Source organism: Ambystoma mexicanum, chromosome 10 (genome assembly GCF_040938575.1).
Source record: "Ambystoma mexicanum isolate Mex_15411 chromosome 10, UKY_AmexF1_1, whole genome shotgun sequence".
Classification (NCBI taxonomy): Eukaryota; Metazoa; Chordata; class Amphibia; order Caudata; family Ambystomatidae; genus Ambystoma; species Ambystoma mexicanum.
In genome coordinates, this window is record NC_090932.1 from 1,070,790,712 (window position 1) to 1,070,807,949 (window position 17,238).

Genomic DNA, 17,238 nt, shown 5'->3' on the forward strand with positions numbered 1-17,238 from the left:
GTCCTTAATGTTGACACAAGGGTTATTCCTGTTGATGTCAGATCCAAGAGTGCCTTGTCTGCAGGAAGTTACAGGAGTCTCAGGAAGCAGGTGGAGGCCTGGCAAACCCCAAAATGCTAGCCCTTTCATAAGTGTGGCGGTCCTCTCCCACTTACACTCTCCTTCCCCCAATCTCATGTCTGCCTCAGACCAATAGGACTCCAGTAATGATCTCCCTGTTGTGACAAGACCCCCCAACCCCCTTTGTTTTGGAAAGAACCCTTTGAAGCTCCAGCTCTCACTTCACCCATACGGGAGGGATGTTGTATTCTCCTGGTAGAGGTGTCAAAGATTCCCAGCAGAGAGCAAATAGCATCCTGGGTAAGGCACACCATATTATCAAGCTGAAACTTCCAAGCCAGACACAACACTATGCTGCTGCAGGTCCAGTGGAAACCAAGTGGAAATAATATATTACTTAAAATTGGGTTTAGGTCATTTTAACTGTACTTCCTTATTTACCACTATATTAAACCTTGATATAGGTGTAAATGTATCTTTAGCGAAAGCTCTGCCTCCAGAGATGATGTACCGAAGGGTATTTTGAACATGTGGGGGGCAGTACTTTTAAAGGCAGACTAAGGCTTTTGGAATGAATTTGGTTCCAGCAAGCTATTTTGGGTATGCACATGTTACTATGCACCTGCCATGTTGCCAAATAACATGGCAGCTACTACAGTGTCAGTAGACAGGTCATGGCAAGTACACATCTGTACTATAATTTTCAGAATGGAGCATTTTGAAAGTGAGGCCTGTTTAGCAGATTCCACCTGCTGAGAAGAAAAACCAGTATCATTTTGCATAGCAAAAATAAAGAAAGCTTACAATTGCACACTCTCACAGATGGCATTCTATAACATGCCCCAGCCATAAACTAGTGAGCAATATCCTTCTAAGGGCCTGTCTTATCATCAAAGAAGAAATACCTACTGAAGCCATCTGCATTGGAGAATCAGTCTTATAATAGCTGTCCATATTTAGACCCTGTAGGAATGTACCGCAACACAAACCCTTTTGAATCTCCTTCCATAAAAGGCATGTGGTAATCTGGAAGGTAAAGTTAGCCCCAAACATTTGGGGTTTTGGCTTGTGTACCGCCCACGCCACAGCAAACACCCCCTTTGCAATTGTGGATTCTCTTTTGGTCAGCTGCCTGCTAATGTGGGGAACAGAGTGTTCTACCTCTTCAGGGTTAAGCTGAACTTAAACTGCTGCAATTCCAATTTATCTGGAACATATCTGTGTTATGAATTCCTGTCAAAAATCTGAGGTCTTTAGAACAGTCAGCCGGCAAAAGCCATCTTTTAAGAACTGACAAGCTGCTTGACAGGCAGAAGTCCAATTTACTTTCTTTGGCATTTTGGGGTGCAGGCCCTTTCAGGGAAGGGCAGTGGTTCTATATACCTTCATTAAAGACCAATGACACCAAATGAGGCCAGGAAATACCCTCAACTGAGTCCAAGTGGTAGGAATGTCCCAATCTTATAACACTTGTACCTTTTCCTCGAGAGGCTGTTTCTTTCTGTCACCCACTTGATTTTCTTAGTATGTCACAGTACTCTGCGGTATCTGGCACTTTGAAGCCTTGATAGTCAAACCAGCATTCTGCATGGCCTGTAGCATGTTTCAGATGGGATAGATGGTTTTCCTAGGAGTAGCCAAGTACTTCAACATCATTTAGCTAGGCAACGCTGAAGTCCTCCTGTCCAAGAAGGACCTGGTTCACCATCCTTTGAAAGGTGGCAAGTGGCACTTTTTAACCCAAAAGGCAGAACAGTAAACCTCTAGTTCTCTTCTGGGGTGGGAAATGCTGCCTTCTATTTTGCTCTGCCAGTCAAGCCGGCCAGGCAATACCCAGCCACAAGGTCAAAGGTACTCATGTACTTGGCAGTGCCCAACTTAAAAGGAGTTAAACTTCTCAATGTATAGGGCCTCTGTCTTTGTCACAGAACTGAGCCGCATGTAGTCCCCTAAATACAGACTTAAGAAACTTCTTAGGTACCAGCTTGACTGAGCTAGCCCATAGATTATGGCATTCACCAGTAGGGTCAACACATTCTCTTTGATGGTTTATCTCACTTTGTCAGACATCAAGAGAATTCTTGCTCTCTCTTTTTGTAAATATGAAAGTTCAGCATCCTAAAGGTGTGCACAAGCACGGGATTAGAAAATGTATTTAAATAGGCAGCAGACCTCTGGTTGTGATGTATGGGTCATGTGCTTCCCATCGTGTGACATAGTAGTTAAAGTATATAGTTAGAGTATATGTAGTTTTGCCACATTTCAGGGATCGTCCGGGCTATGTGCTGCATGGACAAACATGAAGAAAAGCATCTCTCTGCATTCTTTTCACAACACAAAAAGTTAATAATTTGGATGTATTTGGAATGCATAGATTGAGGTTAAGTAGGTGCAATTAGTTGTATTGAACAAGGGGTCTGCCGTATTAAAATCCACCATTGCTAAAGGCTGCAGATTTTGTCATTGTAGTGTGCTAGGCCGGATTTCTGAGCTACGGACATTTGGTTGAATTTCATTTTGCTGATGGGTAGAAAGCTCCAGGAGCCAAGGACAGGGTTGAAAGAGGTGCCAAATGGTGTTCAGATAATTGCTGCAAAGGAGAAAACTTCTCAAGGGCCTGAAATGGGTCTCGAGACAGCAGTTGCCTTCCCAGACGATAAACAAATCAATACATAATAGTTGTCAAGGACACAGTAAGATACATGCACATACCCAGATAGAAGCATAGCCAAAATGAAGAACTAGATGGTGAAAACAGCACCCCACTGAGAGCAAGGCATTTGGTCCAGAGGTAAAATTGGTATATTGAAATGGATAAATAGAAGACATTATTTTCCAGGAACAGAGCCACACACATGTTATTTCATGCAGCTATTAATTGTGAACAGATAGCTAGAAGGTATTATCCAGAATTGGCAGCATGTCTCAAGACGGGAGTTGCTGGTGCAAGGGGTGGAAGGACAAGGGGCCAATCGTGGGCAAGGGATTGTGTTGTTCCATGGGAAGCAACAATGTTTTGGCCTCACCGATTTCCACTCACTAAAGCATTGCTCCGTCTCAGTGGGATGCTACAGCGCGTGTTGTCTCAGAGCAGATAATATTTTGTGTGCGCACAACTGAGGAGGTGAGCAGATGCAGTTCCTTAAGCGTCTGCCTGATCCCTTAAGCGGGCCCCCGATCCAGGTGGTGCAGGCAGTAGAAAAAGGATACTCTGCATCGAGGGGACTCAGAGTTCCCATATCACATGAGCGTTCTCTTCCATGAAAGCGCAGCATTTTGCTGTTGGTTAGTTTGTTGTTTGATTGTTTAGTAGATTAAGTTGGAGGGAACACTTCCACTGGCGGACCAACACAACAGAGCTGTGTATTATTGCATGTATTTTTATGAAAGATTGAAGAGATCTCCTCCGTTGTGGACATTATGAGTAGACTAGAGTTGTGAAGTGGCGTGGGATCTCCATCTCGGGAAAGACAAGGCTGTGTAGAAGTAGAAAGGGATCCCGCAGTCCCTCTGTGATAGGGGCGAGAGGAAGACATTGTTGTAAGTATTGTTTAATATTATTTGAGTGATATATTTAGAGGTTTTGGCCATGGTTTGTTTAGAGTGGTGTATTTAGAGGTTTTAGTGTTTGGACGTGGATGATTTGGTTCATATGAGGAATGTGTGAATAAGAAGAGCTGAGGTTGAGGTGTGTGTGTAGGCCCTTTGAGAAGAAAAAGAAAACTGGTTTACAATCAGATTTTTTGCAAAATTGGTTCGGTAGTGGGACAAAGTATTGTGGGGACATATTACATTTTTTGTAAATTGGGGTTGGTTGGGACAAATTGAGCTTTTGTAAATGTATTTGTTGCTGGGACATCGAGGTTTGGGAGCATATGACGCTGTTGGAACAGTGTCAATAGATTTTGAGTAAAGAGGGGTGGAATTTGATGAACACCATGGATACTCCATTACAGCACATGTATGAAGCACTCCCACAGTATAGGAATAAAATACCAAAATACCATGTAGAGTGGGTACAGGGAACATCAGGGAAAAGGTTTAAACCCTGGCCCACAGAGGGTATGCATGCATGTTTTAGAACACATGTGTACATATTTATTGTCCACACACAAAGGAAGAAAACTGATATTAGAATTGTGCAAAATGTTTGAGTAAGTGGAGGAGGCTCTTAGTAACGAGACAGATAACATGAATAAGGACATTATGTTGCCTTCCACCCCTCCCCATTATGGGTTCTTTCCTCTGCAGCCTGCTGCAGGAGTTGCCAATCCCCGTTTTGCACCTGTAGGTGATGATAAAAAAGGACTGACAAGGAAACCAGCAGGGGCAATTAGAAAAACATCAAGAGACACTGTTGGTAATACAATAACAAACAAGGTTAAAAACCCAGTACTTTCAGAAATAGGAACGCATGCATGAAGGCGGATAGTTGATATATTACAAGGAGCAGAAGAGGTGCCTGTCGGAGCTGCACAAGAACAGGACGAGGGCACAATTATGTTTAAACTTGACAGTAAGCCTGTCAAAAATCTCCCTACCTTAGAGGAAGTGGATAGTGATTCAGCATGTGGTGACACGCAGGCAGAAAGCAATGGCGGTGGAAGTGTAACACAAGATGCAGGGGGACAGGTTCTCTTGGGATGACAGAAGTAGGGTATTATGGCCCGAGGAGGGCAGAGGCAGAATGCCATCATGGTTGGCCGGCTCAAGAAAAGGTCAAACAAAATAGCTGTAGTAAACAGAAAGAAGGAAGAGGAGAAGGTACAGCTCAAATGCAGGTTACACAGTTTCCCCTATTACAGAAAGGCCAAGGGGGGGCCACAGTATGTACTCTGGACAAATATTGATAAGGAGAATTTAATGTACAGCTTGCCGTCCCTCACAGCAGGGACAGGCAAGTGGATTTACGCTCTTGAGAAACAGACAGCACCCTGGCTGTAACGGATATGAACTGTTTGTTCGCCTCGTTATTGGGTGAACAAGCACACGCATATTGAAAAAAGGCAGGATATGACGCAGTAACACTACACAGTAATGACCATGATGGCACTCCATTTAACAACTGTCGAGCACACAAAGGGGGAGTATTAAGTTATATGTACCCAGATACCTCAGACATGCAGTCGATTTTGGCTCGCACTGCGACCAGATGAGGACCCTGCCCCGTATATTCAGCAGATACAGGAGACATGGCGGTTAGAAACACGACAACCATGGGATAGCAACATCCCTATTTTACTTATCACATATTGGTGAAAGGGCTGCCCAAAGTGGTGCAGGCAGAATTCAGTAAGGTGGTAGGCATTGAGATGAAAGGATGGGCCAGATACAAGCGCACATAGTACACCACTGCAGAGTGAAACAGTACAAGAAACAAAGCATCATTTACCAAGCGCAGAAGCAAAGCTGGCACAAAATAAATTAGCTCAATTTAGCATGGAAGGAGCAGTAATTACAAGCATCCCAGAAGGGCAGCCAGAGTACAATTGCCAACAGGGAGGGGGGAGATTAGTAGGGTATCCCTCACAAGCAGAGTTTCCTGCAAACAAGTGGTGGCTTTCAGAGAGGAAGGGAGATGGGATTTGGATATAGGGGAGCAAGACCAAGGTTCAGGAGACCGTGCTTTATTTGTGGCAGAATGGGACACTTTGCACAAGAGTGTAGGAGCAAGAATAAAGTACAATAGGGCCTGGAGGGTATCCCTACATACCAGAACATAACGTATCCCACAGAGCCACAGATGTTACCCCAACAGATACCTGCACATTACCACAGCAGATGCCCCAAGTTGCCCAGAATGCCCCCATGGTAGATGCCCCCAACTCAGCTGCCCAAACTATACAGAGTATTGCCCAACAGCAGCAGTTGCCCCGATATCCACAACAGAATGCCCTCCAAGCACAGGCATAGGCACCTGCTCAGCAATGGGACAAAAAGTATTACCCCAAGATACAGTACCACACTTCACTGGAGTGACAGTGTTGGGAGGAAATGCTTTCACATTCCCAGGCACAGGTGCAACCACCTCATAGGAGAGCCCAAAGAGGGCTCCGACATTCCCATTTCTATCAGTAACTGCAGATCTGGAAGAGGAACCACAATAGGTGACTGGACATTTTCCTTTTTGGTCGACACAGGGGCTACCAAGTCTTGTATTAAGGAATGAAGGTTTCCTTTGTCGGACAAAGTAATGGACAGGCAGGGATTTTCTGGAGTTGTTGTAACGGTTCCTTTCATTGAAGATTTGCCCCTTATAATAGGTAAGCAAGAAGTTGTAGTACTCTTGTTTTATTGAGAATGGGCAGCAATTAACATATTGGGCAGGGATATTATGTGCAAACTAAACATGACTAACTAAACATGACAATCTAATTTTCTGAAAAGGGGATAGTGTGTTCCACCCCAAGCATATATTACACATGGGCTGCTGCAATCATACAAGCATTCTGCACTCACACCAGTCTGAAAGATGCACTACTCCATCCAGAGTTATTCCATTATAGGGTAAAGACACTGCTAGGATAAGTGCCCAGGATCACACATTCCAATTATGCACAGTTTCTGTTCAGGCCAGCAGTTCACAAGGAGGTGGTGCCTGGCACAGCTATCACATACATTTAGAAGCATCTATAAGAAAGATATATCAAATAGTTTTTCATGGTACAGACGATGATGGAATTGAATGAGGCACTGTCTTATGCATTAACCCAGCAAACCGCTTGACAGGGTTGGCTGAAAAACATCTTTTACAAGACAATGATGACGTTGGGGAGGTGGTGTTTCAGATATGCATACCATGTCAGCTGGTTGTAGAACACAGTGAGGTTCCGCAGAACATACTTCTTACCAAAGCACTATCAGTACACTTGCAAGAAGATCTAAACTGGGTGCCTAAGGAAATATCGACCAGTGGACCCCACGATGTGGGTCTCTTGAAAGGAATAGGAGCCGTCTGCATCGAGCTGAAACCAGCTGCGATTCTGCCCCTGGTCAAACAGTGCCCAATGTCACAGGAAGCAGATGAAGAGATTTATTAACCTATTTGAGCATTGTGGCGACCGGGCATTATACAGCCATCAGAATTAATGAATGCACTTAGTAATGCACCTGTTTTAGCCACCCCAAATTACTGTAAGCATTTTTTCCTTTTTTCACATTCTAATGGTCAGTTGAAGACAGCTGTCCTCACCCAGAAGACTTCACAGGAACACAAGGCTTTGGTTTAGTACAGTGGTCGTTTGGACCCAGTAATGCACAGCCATTTTCAATGTGAGCAGGCACTGGCAGCAGCAGCTTTTGCCATTCAGAAATCCTCAACAATTACTATGGGCTGCCCAGTTATACTGTATGTAGAGCATGCAGTGTTCGCTATCCTGGATAAATCCAAATTTATCCTTACCACCCAACGAAGTGGCACTATCCAATCACTCCATTAATATAGTGCAGTAAAACATTGTTAACCCAGCAACATTTATCGCAGAACCAGTGCAGCCAGGTAACTATGTACATGATTGTAGCACATATCAGGAGATATTGAACGACTTGACACATGTTAAGGAAGACCCCTTAGAGGAAGGGGAGATACTTTTCATTGACAGGTCATCAATGATAGATCAGAACATGGGCTACAGACACACTGGGGTGGCAGTGGTACGATAGGAGGATGGGGAGTTTGAGGTTGTATAAAAAATTAGAGATTTCCACTACACTATTCGGCACAAGCAGCAGACCTAGGGGCATTAGTAACAGCAATAGAAATGTCTAAAGGATGTTGTGCCACTATTTATTCAGATTTGGCATATGTCAACAGTACAACTAGGGTTGTCTAGATAAAAAGGAGAGGGTTTAGAAAGTCAGATGGCACACCCATGCAACATGCCGATTTACTTACTAGATTAACAGGATCACTGCCTTCTCCTTCAGCATTAGCAGTAGTGAAACATGCAGCCCATACAAAAGGTACAAACTTCATATCTCAGGGCAATGATACAGCAGCATATTTACTATGCGTTACAGAGCAATTTACCACATTTCAACACATTCTGCGACAACAAGTGCAAATGACTATACCTGTCAATGCCCTACCCATGGCAAAAAAACAGTTACAGGGACATGCCCCTCATAAAGAGCAAGCATTATGGACAAAGAGAGGGTGTTTTCTTTCCCCCCTCCACAGATTTAATATGCAGGAAAAACTTTTCAGGGAGACCAGTCATGCCCCAGGAATTACTGAAAACTGCCCTGGAACAATTGCGTCATCCATCACACACTTCCAAGGAGCGCATTGCATGAGATCTACAGGAGGACTGGTTGTCCAAAATGTGTTGAAACACGTGGCAGAGTTCATCACTAATTGCGTGACCTTCCAACATTATACCCCATGTCACACATCGAGAATGATTAAGGCAATATTGCCTCACCCTTTTCAGCCTTTTCAACATCTATGCATACATTTTGTAGACATGCTTAACAGATGCAATCATTTTGGCCATTTAATGGTTGTGGTATGCCCATTCTCCAATTGCCTTGAGGCAAGTCCCTGTGCCCACCCCGATGCCAAATCTGCAGCTAAATTCCTCACGTGCAAGGTGTTCCTACAATGGAGTATTTGCGAGGTTTTGAGATCTGACATTGGACCACATTTTTTCAACTACCTCTTCAAAGAAATCAGTTCCCTATTAGACATAAATTAAATTATATTCAGCTTACCACTCACAAGCCAATGGTAAAGTGGAGCACCTCAATCGTTTATTAAAACAAGCCCTTGCGAAGATGTGGGAAATGCTTCACAAGAGCTGGTTGCACTGCTTGCCTCTAGCTTCATTTTCCCTGAGGAACCAGCCCGGCTCAGACCACCATTTGACTCTGCACGAGATAGTCATGGGAAGGAGGTTTCAAGCTTCACACAACCCTACCCTAGCGACCTCTCATGCCAACAGCTATCACAGAGTTATTGGGAGATGAATTCCAGGGCTATCTTTGGGAGCTTACCCATTCTCTCAAGTTTATATCATGACAGGTCCAGCCTGGTAGAAGTCAGCCAGGCACATCACTGGAAGAAGCACCCATGTGTTGGGAAGGAGAGATGGTCTTCCCAGCCACCTAGGTCATACCGAATGAGAAAAACACTAGGAGAGCACATCCAGGGACCAGGTGGGAGAGGGGGTGCACATAAAGAAGGGTGTGCAATCACCTTAGGGCATGCATTACAAGATATACGGTAGATGCAGGCATATACATCATCTTGGCAAGCAGCAGCCATCTTAGAAGTTAGGGCCAAGCACAGTGTGTTAGCATTAGAACCCCTTGCATGAGCGTGAAAACCACCCCCACCCTGGCCATGTTTCACCGATCCACAACCTTCCCCATTGTTCTAAGAAAGCTACAGGCCCACGCGCCCTGAAAGAATGCACCCTGAAAGGTCATGAGAAGGGAGCAGAGTGCCTCTTGGCAGTACCATCCCACGGGACAGATAGCAAGGTCCTCCTGCCCCCAAGGAACCCACACAAGAAATACAGCTTTGCCATGCTTTCATCCCATTACCCCCACATGCCATGGCACCGTCCAAACCCAGACCATAAAACGTTTACACCCATCGATCGAACCCTAAAATCAGAAGGTACGGCTATCACACCTTCAGAAATGGGTCATGTGATTTGTTCAGTGAGGTGATGGGTAGCATCAAAATGATAGCCTAGAACTAATGTGGAGGACCATGGGAATTTCAGATCCGTCTGGGAGAGAGTGAAGCATGTGAGTTAGTGTGTGTGATAGAGAACCTGTAGCAGCGGACAGGTTATCGAGAAATGATAAAGAACAAAACGGTACAAAGGGGCAGACCTCACACATCACAGCAGGCGAAATGATTGCTACAGTAACGACACGGACTACAACTCCCAGAAGGCCTCAACAGATGCATTTTTTAATAAAAGGCAACAACAGGGAAAAGAAAACAGGGAAAGAAGGAGGGAATCCACATTTTCTTATATGAATAGACTCTCCCAGTTAAGGGTGAAAAAAAACGCTGATTCAGAGTATGTGAAGCAGGAAGGAGGGGAATTAGCATCGGCGGTACTGCGCCCAGAGGCAGCATCTGTGATTAATTGCTGGGGAGGAGGAGGAGTGGCCCAAGGGTTTAAAGCTGCACTAAACACCTCAACGTGTGTCTCATTTTGCAGGAGTGGAAGTCTAGGGCCGGCGTGGATTCCGAGTGGGAAGAGACCAGCTCACAACACCGGTGGGCTTATTAGAGGAAGAAGGGCACTCCGCAGGACGAGCCCTTATCGAGACGGCAGGCAACACTATGCACAGAGCACAGCACAGTCAAAACGAGAGGGACTGCTCACAAGGTGATAAAAATACTGGAGTTTGAGTTTTTCCTTTCACTTCAAGGACGGCAAGAAGACTGGAGGAACTTTTTATGACGGAACTCTCTCTAACGGGGTGCTCAGTCGAGTGTGTGTAGGAAACCGCTCAGCATGGCCCGAACAAAGTTTTCTTAGAGGTAAACCTGAACCTATGATTACGGTCTCGTTTTTTTTAAAAAGATTCTGAGAAGCCTGGTTGGCACTGTTAATTTCGAATTGAGATTTTTGCATAACCTCCCTTTTTGCAACTTGAAGTACTGTTAAGAAATAAATATCATTTGTCAAAATACTCTGGTATCTCCGGCTCACTACTTAACAGTGTGACATTGGCTCTCCCCCCAAGGTCATCCCCGTTTCTCCCGGGTGCTCATTACAATGATAAAATAAGATAGTTTGTGTTTGCAGCCAATTGTCAGGGCAACTTAATCTCGGATGATGAGCCCAGTAGCACCCACGTGGATGAAGATTAACTGATTAATATGGACCAATGACCTGGCATCCCCTATGGAGCAGGCCCTGTATGTATAGAGCTCGTCCAGTTAGGATTGTAAAATTGTGTGCCTTCATTTGGTGACCCTGACATGATCCCAGTGGCCCCCACACTACAGAGGCGTCCAGGCGGCTTCTCCGAGAGTGCCATGCCCACCTGCAGTGACCAGTCCCAGACGTGTCAGTATAAGAGGTTTCGCAGCAGCCATTTTTTACAGAATTCCTGCCTGCTCTTAGAAGCGGGGCATGGCTCTGGAGAGAGTGCCAGCCTTTGTTGGAACACTGTGACGGAGGAGTTCGGATTAACACGCACATGTGAGTATACCCTTGCAAGTGATAACAAGTGAGGGAAGGGTATATGGGAAAGAGTGGTTTCGAGCAAGTGGAGAATGAGGTTGTTTGTATGGTATTGGTGTGATTTTTTACTTTTAGTAGTGATTTAAGGAGAACATTACGGAATGGAAAACAGTGTTAGGGAACCTCCCCAAAAGAGGGGATAAGTTGGTACCACTTATATTGTGTAACAGAGGAAAAATTACATAGGAGCCCTGCATGATTAGTGGGCTCAGGTACAGTAGTGGTTATTTTAGCTTATTGTGTTTTTTGTGTAAAGTGGGAGCCCCGAGGAGGGGTGTTGTGTAAATAGTGGTGTTTGAAAGCGTGGGGTGTGAGTGGGTGCGCGTGACAAGGAGGGGAGAAAAAGTAATGTGGGCTGATGGGGAGGATGGAACGGCAAATTGATTTTTGGCTGTGACATTTGCAGCATGCGCAGCACACTTCTATAAGCGTAGGGACGCCTTACAGCACATACATCACTGCTATATGAGAGAAGACACCTTTAGAATACATGTACAAGGCCTTGCCCTTGTACCAGGAAAAGATTGAGAAGTACCACAAACAGTGGGGGGTGGGGGGGCAGAAACATGAGGGAAGATGCCTAACTCTTGGCCAGAGGTGGGCACCCATAATAAGGGAATTCAGGAACATATGAACATATGACCACGTTCCTAGCAGGGAAATACAAGGGTAAACAAGTACAGAAAAAAAGGAACTTTTAGATTTGTGGAAGATGAGTGAGAACATAGAAGATACCAATGAGGGAGGGGCACGGGGCTCACTCGAGGGGTACAAACACACAGAAGCGGAGGGGCGAACAGAAAAACAAGGGGATGTATCCATTAGCAGTGCTCCCAGCAACGGGGTACAGTAATCTAAACTATATGTCCACATGAGCCACGGTCCCTCCACCCATGTATATACGCACTCCAGCAACCGCTCCACCCGAAGAGTGCACAAGGCAGAGAGAATTAGAAGGGGCCCTAAAATTGCCACAAGCAGAACTAGCAGACTGCAAACAGCACAGTGCGATGCAAAGGGAGCAGTCTATACGAGTGGAGAGCGGGGGACATTGTGTTCAGATTGGACAGCACTGCAATAAAGGATGTACACAGAGAAAAAAAGAGGACAGGTGAGCACCAGCACAGGGTATGGCACTTTAAGTTCTGACAGAGTAAAAAGAGAATTAGGTGGGGATATGAGAGAGGTTGGATTGAGTAGCGTCGATGAGTTTGAGGATGACGGTGAGGAGGAAGCACAACAGGCACCGGAGAGAACAACTCGGGTGAAAAATGTGTGGGATGAAGGGGTCAGGCGATTTGGCCGGATGCAATTGGCAAAGAAAAAGGGAAGTGCCGGAAGGAAAGAAGGGAAGAGAGCAGGCTTACAGATGCCTTTGATACACAAGGGTGTGGGTAGGGCACAATATGTACACTGGGCACAGAGGGACAAGAAAAATTTGATCAAGGTGCTCCCGCCATTAACAGCGGGGGCAGTGAAATGGATATACGCATTTGAAAAACAGACTGTAGGTGTACCTCTCGCTGTGGGGGATATGAACATTTTAGTGGTGGCGATGGTGGGTGACCAGGCTTGAGATGTGTGGATTAAAGCAGGCTACCCTGGAGTGAGGTAAGACGGTGATGCACACAACAGCGCACTGTTCGACATCAGAGCACAGGTGTGGGGCGCAGTTCAGCACACCTACCCTGACACGCCATACAGTCGATTATGCAATATGCTATGGGGAATGACGAAGACCCTGCGTAGTAAATTATTAAAGTTCAGGAGCTGTAGAGATCAGAGACGGGGGACCAGTGGAACCAATCGGTTCCTCTTTTCTACTTTGTCATTAAAAAGGGGCTTGCCGAAGAAAGTGCAGAAGGTGCTAGGCATGATTGTGGGCACTGAAGCAAAGGGGTGGGCGGAGATTCAGAGCATAATAATGCACCACTGCAAACGAATAAAGGAACAAGAAAGGGAAATGGCACAGCAATTGCATTCAAATGAGGCAAAACTGATACAGAGGAAGCTGGCTAAGATAGCTGTAGAGGGGGCAGTGTCCACACTTGCACAGACGTAGTCAGCAGGGAGCGCATAGGGGTCCACGGATGTCCGAATAGCTGTGTTTTGGCCAGAAGGAGGAAAAATAAAGTGGGGAGGCAGACACTGTACCCCACCCAGGAGTGGTAACAAGGAGGTCAGCAGTGTGGGGGGTGGATTTCAGGGGGAGTAGAGGGGGCTTTGGAGTAATGGGACGAGAGGGGCGGGTATGGGATCCTCACAGTCTTGGAACTGTGGAAAGTGGGGACACTTCATAGGAATGCAGAAGCAGGCCAGGACTCGGATACAACACATACAATAATTACCATCCACCACTGCAGGATACACAGCAGATGCCGACACCAAGAATGACCTCCATACCCTATGAAATACACCAAACATACACACAGCTCCCACCCCAGCCCCCGGGGACACACACCCAACAGCAAAACCCACACCAGCAGAGCACACAACAGCAACACCTACAGAAACCTCAACTGTGTGAAGGACAACGACAATACCCCCATTCCTCTTCCAGGAGCAGAAAAGGGGGACACAAGGGAAGTTACAGTCAGTTAACAGTGACTTTTTGTTAACGTCCTTTCGTGTTTTTAGGAAATCAGACCGTCTTTCTCCAGCATCACAGCAGAAGAACACCAGAATAATAAACATGGATACTATGTTTAATTATTACTTTCTTTTTGTTCTCTTCCTTTCCTTTGAACATGTATGGGGTTTTGTTAGAAATAGTGATGATAATATTAATGAACCACAGAACAGTAATGTGTCAGCTGTTAGAAATAAGAGGAATGTCTTGAACTCAGAAATAATTTAAGGCAGAATTGGGAATGAGCATCACACAGACACTGATTATATGTGGTACAAGCACATGCGAGCAGTGGGGAGAGGGCAAATGACATGTTAGGTGTGTTTCCTTTTCCACATTCGGCAGACACACACAAGTACTTTATCCCACAGGAAGTACCACTTTATCCCACAGGAAGTACCAGTACAGACAGCACACTGTTTGGTTCAGCTGGATTAGTGCAGGGTTAGAGGGCTGTTCCAGAGACACAGGGTATGGGTGGAAAGGGTGGAAGATGGCAATGTTGTTTATGAAGATGATTAAGTTAAAGAAATTGGCAGACAAAGAAGAACTGGAGAATATAGTAGGGCATTATGAGACAATGGGACTTTGAAGGGTAGAACTATCATTCACAACACACACTTTCATGCAAAAATGAGACAGGACACGTGTTGCCTTGGTGTAAGACCAGACCACAGCTGCATATAGAAGGGGCAGTTTTCTACCAGGATGAGTGGGTGTAAGGGCTCATTGGGTGTAGAGCTGAAGGATTGGTGGGATTTCAGAAGAAGTTGGTATGCACATGAACAAGACTTGTCTTAGATTTGGGAACGTAACATACAGACAATGGGCCTAATTACGGGTCTGGCGGTAGCCGTGTCTGTAACAAAGGCACGGCTTCCGCCGGACCCGTGATTTTACCGGCACCCGTGAATGGGCAATTATCAGGTCATGCCGAGGTCGGCAGACCCGGTAATTGCCCATTCACGGGTGCCTGCAATAAGGGACTCCCCCTCACCCATTCAGGCCCCATAGGGCTGAATGGGAATGGGGCGCTCGGATGCAGTGGCACCGCTCATAACGGTGCATCCATGAGTTCTGCTTGCGGGTGCCGCACTGCCGGCCAGGTCGGACCTGGTGGGCAGAGCGAGACTCGCGAGCACAACTCGTAGTATGGCGGTATGATGGCTATGGTGCCGGTAGTGATACCGGCACCGTTGCTGCCTTACTGCCATACTTGTAATGAGGCCCAATCACTTTGATTGACGAGAATAAGCAACCTCTTAGAACATAGGAACTTGCACAATACTCTTTGTATTTCAGATCGAGAGGAGTGTCAAATTGGGAATTAAGAGAAAATGCACAAGAACAATGGAGCTCTTGGGCCTACAAGAACGTCTGCACTAAGGGGCACATATTGGGCATGTGGCACCTTGGCCTACACCCAGCTTCCACCACTTTGGGTGCGCATTTGTTCCCTTGTTACCCTGCATCCGCCAGCACTGGTGGTACCACAGTTGGACTGTGTATCATTTGCTGAACATGCGGACGCTAAGGAACTGTACCATAAGCGGACTAGACAGTATCTGAACTTACAAAGGAGCAGAAGAAGCAATTATTTTTCGCAGAAATCCTCTGACAGGCTGACAGGAGTACCAGCAGAGTTTAGATTGTTTTCGAAAGCTGCTACATTTTTTACGTCACTGCTTGCACCGGGCATCCAGACTGGAGCCAATGCAAAATGGCTTCAGATCAAAATCTGTGAACTGTTGCAACTTGCCAATGGTAACAGAGCAGGGTTTGAACGCAATCAGGTAAGAACGATGAGCGGTTTGGTTGACCACCTTGCAGAATCGATACGTAATGGATTAGATCACGGCTATGGAAGGAGGTGTGTGCGCCAAGATCGGAAGCACTTGCTGTACTTTTGTGCCCTCAAACGACACCGAAAGATTTGACTGAAGCTATTAATGCCCTACACACACTCCACACAACTATGGAAAAAGAAAGTAGCAAGGTGGTCAAAGATGATTGGTTCAACAATGTTTTTTTTGGGTACCCATGTGGTTGAGTAATGCCGTAAAAGTGCAGGTTCCTGTCTTCGTAGCATTGCTCGTTGGTCTTTGTTAATTTAAAATTATTGTTGGTTTCTGCAAGGGGCTGGGGTTAAGGGACCAACTATGACAACTGTTACATTGAAGAATACTTATGATGCTGCCACACCCCTCTTGACACATGTCCATACAGAGACTGATAAGTGGAATGGTGGGACCCAACACCGTATGGTTCAGATAGGGAATCCAATTGGCCCCCCTGGGAGGCTCTCTTGAGCCTGAGAGCTACACTGAACATTGGCTAGGTTGTAATGCAGATGGTGATCACGCTTTCCTGAGCTGTACATCCGAGGAGTATGCAGCACAGGGAGAGAGCTTACATAGTGTTTGTAAGATATGGATCCTGAAGGATGATTGGGAAAGGAATAGGGAGGAGTTATTAGTTAATACATTAACTAACAGGGTGGGGTGTAAATATTCAAGTTCATCATCCTAAAGGTGTGCGCAAGTACAGAATTAGAAAACTCCTTCAAACAGGCAAAGACCTTTGGTGGTGACATAGGGGTCATGTGCAGCCCATGGTGTGACATTGTAGTTAAAGTATATAGTTAGAGTATATGTTGTTTTTCCACACTTAAAGGAACTTCCAGGCTAAGGGCTGCATAGAAAAACAAACATGCAGCAAAGTATCTCTCTGCATTCTTTTCACAACACTTACACTATTAGATAAAAGTGAATAGTTTGGAATGACTTGGCTGGTGTAGATTGAGTTTTAATAGGTGTAGTTGTTAGATTGAACAAGAGGTCTGCCACATTAAAATCCACCATTGCCAAAGGATGCAGATTTTGCCATTCTAGTGAGCCAGGCCACATTTCTGAGCTATAGATATTTGGTTGAATTTCATTTTGCTGTCGGGCAGAAAGGTGCAAGTAGCCAAGGCCAGGATGGAAAGAGGTACCAAACAGTGTTCAGCTAATTGTTGCAAGGGTTAAAACTTCTCACGGTCTGAAATTATATAATAGGTTATTTATAATGCGCTTAATACCTAGAGGTTTCCAAGCGTGGACCCGGGGATCAAACGTGTGTTGCTCCGTGTCGTCTTGATTCCCAGGCGAACACATTGCCCTTGAGCTATCCTCCCAAGACAATGGGGCTCAAGACAGCAGCTGCCTTCCCAGACGATAAATTAATGAATACATAATGGTTGTGAAGGAAATGCAAAGGCCCAGATAGCAGCATAGCCAAAATTAAGAACTAGAGTGTGAACACAGCGCTCCCACTGAGAGCAGGGCATTTGGT